The sequence below is a fragment of the Ovis aries genome, unplaced genomic scaffold (genome assembly GCF_016772045.2).
Source record: "Ovis aries strain OAR_USU_Benz2616 breed Rambouillet unplaced genomic scaffold, ARS-UI_Ramb_v3.0 scaffold_87, whole genome shotgun sequence".
Classification (NCBI taxonomy): domain Eukaryota; kingdom Metazoa; phylum Chordata; class Mammalia; order Artiodactyla; family Bovidae; genus Ovis; species Ovis aries.
Genome location: NW_024599828.1, coordinates 1,162,355 through 1,174,921, shown reverse-complemented (window position 1 = coordinate 1,174,921; position 12,567 = coordinate 1,162,355). Strand labels below are relative to the sequence as shown.

The 12,567-nt window shown below is 39.4% G+C and overlaps 1 protein-coding gene across 1 annotated transcript in view; it reads left to right on the top strand.

The window, feature by feature from the left end:
• Positions 1-12,567, top strand: part of PAG3 (pregnancy-associated glycoprotein 3) — a 928,325-nt gene that overhangs the window by 125,774 nt on the left and 789,984 nt on the right.

Genomic DNA, 12,567 nt, shown 5'->3' with positions numbered 1-12,567 from the left:
AAATTGAGAGGAACCCTACTCCAACTGGCTTCAAGGAAAAGGGAGACTCACTGAAATGATTCTGGGAATCCAGGAAACAAGAATCAGAGCAAATACAAAGATCTCAGTGACTAGACCCAAGAAATCAGAAGTCATCAATTCTCTCTCATCTTCACTCTTTCCCTTTGGTCTACTTTGATGGTCTTAGCCTGGCAGCATTTTTCCATAAGGTTTCTCCAAATAGTTAGGGAGTTCAAGCTACCTGCCCTAGGGTTTTAAATCCTGAAGGCATCAGCTAGTAAGGAAAGAAGATAGCAGATGTTAGAGTTCAAGGGTGTTCCCTGAATGACCCACCTCTGATCACATGTACAGCCCTAGATCAACCATCCTGGCAGGGACATGGGGTCATATGACTGGCTTTACATGGTCTTTGGCCCTGACACCTCAGCACACATGATTGTCAGTTTCCTCCAGAACTACATGACTGAAGCTGGGGAGAGGCAGCCTCAAGGATAGCAACTGGCAGATGGTCTAGGCCATGGAAGAGTTTGTGATGACCCACCAACTCCACCACGTCCTCATTCAGAGGAATTATAAGGGATAATGAAATAGACTCTTTTTGTCCCATCTCAGATGATCTTATTACTGGGCTTCTCCTCTAGGGGATTTTGGGTGAGGTACTTCATGCAGAGATGATTCCCTCTCTTTCCCACACCCCAGTCACCAGCTATCTGCCACATATGCCTGCTCTGTCCTTTACAGCCCTACCTGGTAAGTGGTAGCCCCAGTGGATCCCTGAGCCATCACAGCTCTTCCAGGGCCCAGAATGCCCCTTCTTTGCCTCCAATGTTTTTGGGGAGAATGCAACACATGTATCGGGGAACCAGGTTACACAGAGCCTTCAGGCTTTCTGAGCTTCCTCCAGGGGTGGAGCTATAAACTTTTTGCTTGGAGCTGCCATGGTTAGGCACTTTTTCAGTGGAAGCAACCATTCTTTGCACCTGGAGACCCTCAGTAGATGTTTCAGCTGAGTCAGCAGTGGTCACAGGTTGATTTCCTTTCAGATTGACTAGTTTGATCTCCTTGTTGTTTAGGAGACTCCCAAGAATCTTCTCAAGAACCACAGTTCAAAAGCTCAATTCTTTGGCATTCACCATTTCTTATGGTCCAGATTACACATCTGTACATGATTACTAGAAAAATCATAGCTTTGACACTATAGACCTCTGTAGCAAAGTGAGTCTCCGCTTTTTAATACACTGTGCCAGTTTTTCATAGTCTTCCTTCCTTCCAAGGACCAAGTGTGTTTTAATTTTGTGGCTGCTGTCAAGGTCCACAGTGGTTTTGGAGCCCAAGAAAATAAAATCTGCCACTGTTTCCACTTTTCCCTCATCTATATGCCATGATGTGGTGGGATCAGCTGCCATGAATGTTGACTATAAATTTGTGAATAGTTGTTTGAATGTTTATGTTTTAAGCCAGTTTTTGAATATCCTTTCCTCACCAAGAGGCTCTTTAGTTCTTCTTTGCTTTCTGCTATTAGGGCAATGTAATCTTCATATCCGTGGATGTTGACATTTCTCCAAGCAATCTTTATTCCAGCTTGGGATTTATGCATTCCAGCATATTGAATGATGTTTCCTATATAGACATTAAATAACCAGAGTGAGAATGTACACCTTGTCACATTTCTTTCCCCCTTTAAATCTCTCAGTTGTTTTGTGTCTGATTCTAAGTGCCATTTTTTGAGCTACATACAGACTTTTCAGGAGACAGGTAAGGTGATCTGGTACTCCCATTTCCTTAAGAATTTTCCAAAGTTTGTTGTGGTCCACACAGTGAAAGGCTTTATCATAGTCAGTTAAACAGATGGAAATATTTTCTTGGATTCCCTTGATTTGTCTGTGATCCAATGGATATTGGCAAATTGATCTCTGGTTCCTCAAACCAGTTTATACATCTGGAAGTTTTCAGTTCATGTAGTGTTGAAGCTTAGCTTGAAGGATTTTGAGCATTACCTTGCTAACAATTGAGATGAGCTCTATTTCATGATAGGTTGAACATTCTTTGGAATTGCCTTCCTTTTGGATTGGAATAAAAACTGACCTTTGCCAGCACTGTGGCCACTGATGAGCTTTTCAAATTTGCTGACATATTGAATACAGCACTTTTACAGCCTCATTCTTTAGGATTTTTAAATAGCTCAGCTGGAATTCCATCACCTTGCCTACTATTGTTTCCAGTGATGCTTCCTAAGGCCCAGTTGACTTCTTACTCCAGTATATCAAGCTTTACATGAGTGACCCAAGCATCATCACTCTCCTGGTCTTTATGACCATTCTTGTACAGTTCTTCTGTACATTCTTGCCACCTCTTCTTAATCTCATCTGCTTCTACTAAGTCTTTGACGTTTCTGTCCTTTATTGTGCCCATCCTTGCATGAAGTGTTCCTCTGGTAGCTCCAATTTTCCTGAAGTGATCTATACTCTTTACAATTCAATTATTTTCCTCTAATTCTTGCAGTGTTTACTAATTAAGACTTTCTTATATCCCCTTGCTATTCTCTGGAAGTCCACATTCCATGGGATATATCTTTCCCTTTCTCCTTTGCCTTTCACTTCTCTTATTTTCTCAGCTGTTTTTAAGGCCTCCTGAGGCAACCCCTTTTCCTTCTCACATTTGTTTTTCTTGGGGATGGTTTTGGTGACCACCTCCTGTACATTGTTACAAACCTCCATCCATAGTTCTTGAGGCTTCAAGACCTAATCCCTTGAATCTATTTTTCATCTCCACTATAAAATCATAATGGGTTTGATTTAGGTCATAGCTAAATGTTCTAGTGGTTTTCCTTACTTACTTCAATTTAAGGCTGAATACTGCTTGCCCAAGCATTGTTGCCAGATCACCACCCAACACTTCCAGTCAGTGTGGAGCAAAAACACACAATTTGAGGACTGTTACCCTGGGTTTGAGGCCTTTCAAATGCTTAGCTGTGTGACCTTGATCAAGTACTTTAACCTCAGTATTCTCATCTGATCATTGGGCACGATGATGATAATTCCACATCTAGATGCATGTGTGCCTGCTAAGAACAATTGGCCCTGAGAGGGCTTTCTGGGTTCCTGAGTCTGGAAAAAAAATATGAATTACTCTGCCACCTGGGGAGAAGGAAGTCTTCTGTTTAGAGGTAATGGGTGCCATCCCCAAGGCTAAATATTGATTGAAGCCAAATGACATCTGTCTCTGAACCCTGACCCAGAACTCTGACTGAGCCGATGCTTCTGTTTTCTGGGCCCCAACAAAAGCTAATGATTACAGGCTCAGATTGCTCCCTTCCCAACCTTACCAGTCAGCCTTTCCTTGTCAACTACTTCTAGCCTGAAATCACACTGCAAGGAGAGTTGTAAGGCTTTTCATCTCTTTTCAGTTTCCCACATCTCCAGCGTAGCAAGAACTAGCTGTTATGGATACTTGTCATGGCAACAGCTATGACAACCTGTAGATTTCCAGCCTGTTAAATGAAACTGTCCCCATTTGGCCCTTCATGTTTAAATTACCTACAGTTGCCTTAGAAACCTTCTTATGCTTTCTGTTTAACGACCAAATATGTGTGAGCTGGATCTACTTTTCTTTCCCAAGCATAATTCAAACCATGCAATCAAGTAACCAAATATTTAGTCATCTAACTACCCACAGGAATTGACAAAAGCAAACCACCCATCCATTTCTTGCTTGCTCCAAAACAACATTGAAGTGATCTGCTGAAACAATGTGATAGATTGGCATGTACATGCCAGAAGGGACACTTTTTCTGGATTCGTTTTCCACCTAATGCAGAATGTCTACCACAAGCTTCTCCCTGCAGCAGCTGGTCACTTGATACTTGTAGACTCATCCGATTCCAGATCCATTCGACATCCCTCAGTAAAATCTAGAGAACAAACTCAGTCAAAGCTCTCTTTCCTGCATAAAAGAGATTTTGTATTTTAGAAAACAATACTTGGTAATACATTCAAAATTTTGTGCTCCTTGACTTGCATTCAAGGACCTGCACCAGATATTTGGAAGCTTCTCCTTCCAACTAAGTCTTTCTCCACTCCAACCAGGACCAGAGCCTTCACTGGACCCTGTGTCCTCACTGGTATCGTTCAGTTGCTAAGTCATGTCTGACTCTTTGTGATTACATGTTCGGTAACAAAACAGGCCTCCCTGTCTTTCACTATTTCGTGTAGTTTCCTCAAATTCATGTCCTTTGAGTAGGTGATGCCATCTCACAATCTCATCCTTTCATTCCCTCTCTTTCTGCTCATTTTTTTTTTTCCAGCATCAAGGTCTCTTCCAAAGAGCTGGGTCTTGACATCTTTGGCCTAAGTGTTGGAGCTTCATCTTGATCATCAGTCCTTCCACTGAATATTGCTCTACCACTTAAAAACAATTCTCATGTTTCCAATAACCTAACAGTATTGACCATTAAAAAAGTTTAATAGAAATGGGATCTAGTCATCTGGGAAATCCCAGCACTGCCACCCTGCTTTTCTTTTACCATTCTCTCCACCTGGCATTCAAATGCTTCCCTAAAACTTCTCCAGCTTGAAATGGCCTACTGACCCAAAATTTTCAGCTATCCAGGAATTGTTCTTTCCTCCTTCCTTAAAGACTTCTGCCTGTTCCCTGATTGTCCTCTGTACATCAGTTCAGTTCAATCTCTCAGTCATTTCCAACTCCTTGATATATATCATGGGGTGCAGCATGCCACGCTTCTCTGTCTATCACCAACTCCCAGACCTTGCTCAAACTCATGTTCATCAAGTTGATGATGCCACCCAACAATTTCGTCTTCTGTCTTCACCTTTGTCTCCTGCCTTTAATCTTTCCTAGTATTGGGGTCCTTTAAAATGAGTCATTTCTACCCACCAATTGGCCAAAGTAAAGGAGGTTCAGCTTCAACATCGGTCATTCCAATGAATATTCAGGACTGATTTCCTTTAGAATGGACTGGTTGGATCTCCTTGCAGTCTAAGACACTCTCAAGAGTCTTGTCCAACACAGTTCAAAAGCATCAATTATTTGGTGTTCAGCTTTCTTTATGGTCCATCTCTTACATCTGCTCATGACTTCTGTAAAAACCATATATTTGACTCTACAGACCTTTGCTGGTAAAGTAATGTCTCTGCTTTTTAGTATACTGTCAATTTTTTCATAGCTTTTTTTTCCAAGGACCGAGTGTCTTTTTTATTTTTTCAAAGCTGCAGTCACTATCTACAGTGATTTTGGAACCCAGGGACATGAAGTCTGTCACTGCTTTCATTGTTGCTCCATGTATTTGCCATGAAATAATGGAACTCGATGCAGTTATCTTTGTTTTTTAATCTGTATGTACTCATCAAGACCATCCCCAAGAAAATGAAATGCAAAAGGGTAAAATGGTTGTCTGAGGATGCCTTAGAAATAACTTAGAAAAGAAGAGACACAAAAGGCAAAAGATAAAAGAAACACATACCAATCTGAATGCAGATTTCCATATATAGCAAGAACAGATTTTTAAAAAAGCCTTCTTAAGTGATCAGTGCAAAGATATAAAGGAAAAAATAGAATGGGAAATACCAGAGATCTGCTCAAAAAAATTAGATGTAGGGAAGGATCATTTCATGCAAAGATGGGCCAAATAAAAGACAGAAATGGCATGGACCTAAGAGAAGCAGAATATATTAAGAAGAGGTTGAAACAATATATAGAAGAACTATACAAAAAGGATGTTGATGACCAAGATAACACCAACACAATGGTGTGATCACTCACTTAGGGCTGGACCTCCTGAAATGTGTAGTCAAGAGGGCCTTAAGAAGCATCCTTACGAGTAAAGCTAGTGGAGGTGATGGAATTGCAGTTGAGCTATTTCAAATCCTAAAAGATGATGCTGTCAAATTGCTGCACTTAATATGCTAGCAAGTTTGGAAAACTCAGCAGTGACCACAGGATTGGAAAGGTCATTTTCATTGCAATTTCAAAGAATGGCGACTTCAAAGAATCTTCAACTACCACACAGTTGCACTCATCTCACATGCTACCAAAGTAATTTCTCCAATCAAGTCTTCAACAGTACATGAGCTGTGAATTTCCATATGTTCAAGTTGGATTTAGGAAAGGCAGAAGAACCAGTGATCAAATTGCCATCATCCATTGGATCATAGAAAAGCAAGGTAATTCCAGAAATATATGTACTTCTGCTTTATTGACCATGCAAAAGCCTTTGACAGTGTGGATCACAACTGTGGAAAACTTACTGAGATTGGAATTCCAGACCATCTTACCTGACTTCTGAGAAATCTTTTTTTTTTCTCTTTTGGTTTGTTTTTATTCTCCTTATTCTAGATTGAAAGAGGAGATTGATTTAAAAAAAACGATGCAATTTATGTCAGAGTGATTTCCCTATGTTTTCTTCCAACAGTTTTATAGTATCTGGACTTATATTTAGGTTTTTAATGCATTTTGAGTTTATTTTTGTGTATGGTGTTAGGGAGTGTTCTAATTTCATTCATTTACATATAACAGTCCAGTTTTCACAGCACCATTATCTTTTCTGCATTGTATATTCTTGCCTCCTTTGTTATAGAATGGGTGACCATAGTTGCATGAGTTTATCTCCAGGCTTTCTACCCTGTTCCATTGATCTATACTGTTTTTGCTTCCGTACCATACTTATTTGATGACTGTAGATTCTTAGTGTAGTCTGAAGTCAGAGAGCCTTACTCCCCCAGCTCCTTTTTTCTTTCTAAAGATTGCTTTGGTTATTCAGGGTCTCTTGTATTTACCTATAAATTGTAAAATTTTTGGTTCTAATTCTTGGAAAACATACCATTGGAATTTGATAGGAATTGCATTGAATGTATAAACTGCTTTGTGTAGTATGGTCATTCTCATATTTTTTCTTCCAGTCTAAGAACAGGATATATCACTCTGTTTGTATAATCTTTGATTTCTTTCTTTAGTATCTTATGGTTTTCTGAGTACAAGTATTTTGCCTCCCTAGGTAGTTGTATTCCTAGATAATGCAGGTCAAGAAGTAACAGTTAGAAATGAACATGGGACAGCAGAAAGGTTCCAAATCTGGAAAGGAGTACGTAAAGGCTGTATATTGCCACCCTGCTTATTTAAATTATGTGCTGAGTACATCATGTGAAATGCCGAAATGGATGAAGCACAAGCTGGAATCACGTTTGCTGGTAGAAATATCAATAACCTCATATATACAGAAGTCACCACTTAATAGCAGAACATGAAGAGAAACTAAAGAGCCTCTTGGTGAAAATGAAAGAGAAGAGTGAAATATCTGGTTTAAAAGAAAATGAAGATCATGACATTTCGTCCCATCACTTCATGGCAAATAGATGGGAAAACAATGGAAACAATGAGAGACTTTATTTTGGGGGGTTCCAAAATCACTGCAGATGATGACTGCAGCCATGAAATTAAATGATGCTTGCTTGTTTGAAGAAAAGCTAACAAGTCTAGCAGTGTTTTTAAAAGCAGGGACATTACTTTGCTGAAAAAGTTCAGTAAATCAAAGCTATGTTGTTTCCAGTTGTCATGTATGGATGCAACAGTTGGAGCATAAAGAATGGTAAGTAATGAAGAATTGAAGGTTTTGAACTGTGATGTTGGATAAGACTCTTGAGAGTCCCTTGGACCACAAGGAGAACCAACCAGTCAATGCTAAAGGAAATCAATCCTGAATATTCATTGGAAGGACAGATGTTGAAGCTGAAACTCCAATACTTTGGCCAAATGATGTGAAGAACGTACTCATGAGAAAAGACCCTATTACTGGGAAAGATTGAAGGCAGGAGGAGAAGAGGATGACAGAGGATGAGATGATTGGATGGCATCGCCAACTGGATGACATGAGTTTGAGCAAGATCCAGGAGTTGGTGAAGGACAGAGAAGCCTGGCATGCTGCAGTCCATGGGGTTGCAGAGTCGGACATGACTGAGCAACTGAACTGAACTGAACTGAACATACCCCAGAGCAAATGATAGTTGTAATTGTCATGTTTCTCCAACAAGACAGGCCTCCCCAAATCCCCAACACATATCCCTACTTAGTCTTCACCCATGCACAGAAATCACTGCCTAGAATTCATAAGGCATTCAGAGAGTTCTAATTTTAGGGGAACCTCCATTTTGGTAGACATAGAGGAGCAAAGGACACATTTATCCTCCTGTCTCAAACAACTTGAAAGTAGAAGAGATAAATGAAAGAGCAGTTTTATACATCAAATGTCAGGAAGCAGAGAATGGATTCCTGAAGCGGGGAGCAAGTAAGGTGAGTTCTACAATTTCCCCAACTCTAAAAATAGTTTCCAACACATACATGGAAAGGCTATCTAGGCAGAGACAAACGGTCTCCTCAAGAAGAGAGATTTCAGACTCTAGACAGTTAGAGTTCACAGGAGAGAGCTACACACAGAGAACTGTGTGAGTGTACAGGTGATACCCTTCCAGTTTTCAGCAGAGGGTTGATAGTAATGGTCAGGATTATAGGGAGCAATCCTTGAGTCTCAAATTGTGCCAAGTCTTTTTGTATCCCCACCCACCAGCATGGAAATTATTCATAATTCCCATGACATCAGTATGGCCCTGAAGACAATATTGCCTTACTAGTGGGGAATAGTAAACTTGGTCTAAAGGCTGGTCTTATATCAGCTAAAAAACCTGAACAGCAAGCCTTCATAAAATACAATTGTTTTCAAGAAATTAACAGTATTTGCAAACAGTCACAGGAATAATTAATAAAAAATAAAAATATCCAGTTTCCAAAGGGTAAAAATTGTCATATCCATACATCTGTGCCTCTTTTGCTGTCTCACATACAGAGTTATAATTACCAGTTTTCTAATCCAATATCCAATTTAAGATTTCCATATGAATTGTGAAAACATTTGTCTTAGGTCAATCAAAATATTGTAAAGTAATTATACTCTAATTAAGATAAATACATAAATTTAAAAAGAAAAAAATTTGCAGTGTGTAAAGAAGCAAGAAAATATTCATAATGAGGGAAAAATCAAGTAGTAAAAGCAAAGTTAAAAAATACATTACATAATTAGCAGGGAAGGACATTAAAACGCTTCCTAGATTAATAACTTTTATAGCCATGAAGCTGAAGAATATTGAGTGTGTTAAATAGAGACATGGAATGAAAAGACTGTGGGAAAAAATTAATTGTGCCTCACATTTATTTGAAAAAACTTTAATAACACCGAAATATATGAGAATGGAATCCCACAGGAAGTGAAAGAAGGAGAATAGAGAACAGAATTTCATAATTACTGGCTTAAAATTTTCAAGACATGATGAAAGCTTTAAACTCATTAACAGAGAAGTTCAATTAATTCAAGGACAAGAAATGAGACAACTATTCAAAGGTGCATGACAATTCATTGTTAAAAATAATCAACCAAAGAAATGTAACCAGAAGGAAAAACAGGCACAGTAGAACAAAAAATGTGAAAGACAGCAGATTAGGCGTATGAAACAATGTTAGCCAGAGAATACTGTCACCACTTCTTAGAGTGCTGAGAGAAATATAATTGACTCAGAATTCTATAACTACGAACAATACATATCAAAAACAAGATAAAATACTTTCTCAGACGTACAACAACTATGAGACTGCATCACCAGCAACACACCAATGTAATAAGAAATGGTTTTTAAAAGGCCTCAAATGTGAGATCTTTATAATTCTAGCCATATCAGTCCTTCAAAAGACCTTGATCAGGAGAAACTAATATGAAAGTAGAAATAGTCATTGTGTTTCTACACACTTCTAGAAAGTGTTGCTAACTCCTCAGTACTGAATCTTGTAATGCTGGTGACTGGATGGTGAAGTAATGTGAACAGATGTAAGGAAGGCAAGACAGGTAGGTCAGAATGTGAGGTAGCAAAGACAAGGTATTTAGAAGCTGAAGAATTGAGAGAGATTTGGGACCTGAGTTGGAAAAGCAGTTTTCAAAACAAATTGGGTCATGTGGTATGTATAATCCTCCCTTCAGTCCTTAGATCTCTACTGACCAGTCTGTCTTTTTTTTTTTTTCTTTTTTCTTTTTTTTTTTCCTGAAGCGCAGTTCAGATCCATCCAGCTGTCTTTCATTGGTGCTCCTTCCTCCTGTCTCCCACACTGTGCCCAACTATTCAGCATAATATGTTCAGAAAAGGTTTGTTCTTTAAGGCAGAAACTGCTGGCTGCCTACAAAATGATCCATTCTATGCTTCTGTTTCAAAACTGAAAATAGTTTGTAATATAGCCATGAGCCCAGTAGCTACAGGACTGCATCTCCTACCCCCAGTGCTCTTGGTGATGTCTGGTGACTGAGATGCAAGCAGAACTATAAGAGGGATTTCTTGGAAGACTGCTTTCAAGGAGCTGATTTAACTGAGAGATGAGTCTCTTCCATTCCCTGCCTTCCTCCTAACTGCTCCCTGGATTTTGATTGTGATAGCTGGAACTCCTGCAGTTGTATTGGACAATCATGTAACCTTGGAGAAGGATACCACCCAAGCTCTCACTGGCCCACCTCCAGGTTTGCTTCAGTGGGAGAGAAAAATCAAGTTTATCTTGCTAAAGTTATGGTTGTTTTAGTTTCTTGCAATGTGCATCCAAACTAATCCTGATAATACTATTTGTTTAATATGATATAGCCTTATTAATTTGTTGGATTTAGTGAATATATTTATATTTTACATTTCTCTTATTTTTATTTTATGAATTGATTCATCAATCTCAGGTATATCTAAATTTTATAACTGCGAAATTATGATTATAAGCATATTTTCCTATAGATTTTGCATTGTTACTTTCTTATCTTCTTTCATTTCTTGTTTTCTCCATATTTGTACAGTCTTGACCATTTATTCTTTATAACCACATCCATATCTATATGTGTAGACCAAAACAGGCTGAAAGCTGTGTAGGGAGAACCAAAGAAGAATGAATTACAGGGACATGAATGAAGGGTGGTGGCCCTTGTTACTTATCATGAATGTTCTGTAGTAGGATCACATTCCCCTGCCTTTCTATGGACCCACCACCCCCAGGTTTGTCATGACCATAGAAAATAATTCAGCCATTGGATTTTGAGTAGAGGTGATATGTCACTTCCGAATGCGAGTATTATTTTCTGTCCCACTAGCTAGAATGCACATGTAATGACAGGGGCTGGAACAGCTATGTTAGACCAGAGGTAAGTAGCACAGGTGGAAGATGTGACAAGAAAGAAGTGGGTCCCCATTTCTGTGGAGAGACCTGCACTAATAGCATATGAAAGAGAATTGAAATTGTATTGTAATAAGACAATGTTATTCAAGGTTCGATTACAGTAGTTGAACCTGTAACCTAACACTCATAATAGAATAACTGATCTTTGTGTTAGCCTTGTCTTGACATTAGAGTCTGGTATAATGAGACAAGATCTACTGGCGTATACTTATAAATGAGTCAAGTGACAGTCCTGTCCTCTGGAAGCTGTGTTCTAGTGTGAGTTTCAGAAACTCAAGCAAGAACAAAGCGACATGGTGGGGACAGCTTCAAGATGCTGTAGGAACACTTGGAAGGGGAACCTAAATCAGTCCTGGTCTCAGGTTACTTGAAGTAGCTGACCATCCACTGTTGGTCTGCTGAAACATAGGCTATTGCCAGTTTCATGTAAAAGTGATGTATTTCAAATTCCTTCCAGAGTGTTTTCCCTTTTGTTACAGTGCTTAAGATATGTGCTTGAGACCTGGCTTGGGAAGATTTCAAATGTCCCAGGGTAACAAAACCGATGGGCCCAAATTACTGAGACTGGGTGTCTTAGAGCCTGTGATCTGCATCAGGAGAAAGACAGGATTGTAAAGCCACTGTACTGCAATTACAGAATAGCCCCAGCTCATTGCAAATAGAGAAGTCCTGACCAGCAAAAAAAAAAAACATTGTACAGGCAAAAACTTATATTTATATATAATCAGTTCAGTTCAGTTCAGTTCAGTCATTCAGTCGTGTCCAACTCTTTGCGACCCCATTAATCCCAGCAGACCAGGCCTCCCTGTCCATCACCAAATGCCGGAGTTCACTCAGAATCGTGTCCATCGAGTCAGTGATTCCATACAGCCATCTCATCCTCTGTCGTCCCCCTTTCCTCCTGCCCCAATCCCTCCTAGCATCAGATTATTTTCCAACGAGTCAACTCTTCTCATGAGGAGGCCAAAGTACTGGAGTTTCAGCTTTAGCATCCTTCCTTCCAAAGAAATCCCAGGGTTGATCTCCTTCAGAATGGACCGGTGGGATCTCCTTGCAGTTCAAGAGACACTCAAGAGTCTTCTCCAACAACACAGTTCAAAAGAATCAATTATTTGGCGCTCAGCCTTCTTCACAGTCCAACTCTCACATCCATACATGACCACAGGAAAAAACATAGCCTTGATTAGAGGCACATTAGTCGGCAAAGTAATGTCTCTGCTTTTGAATATACTATCTAGGTTGCTCACAAATTTTCTTCCAAGGAGTAAGTGTCTTTTAATTTCATGGCTGCAATCACCATCTGCAGTGATT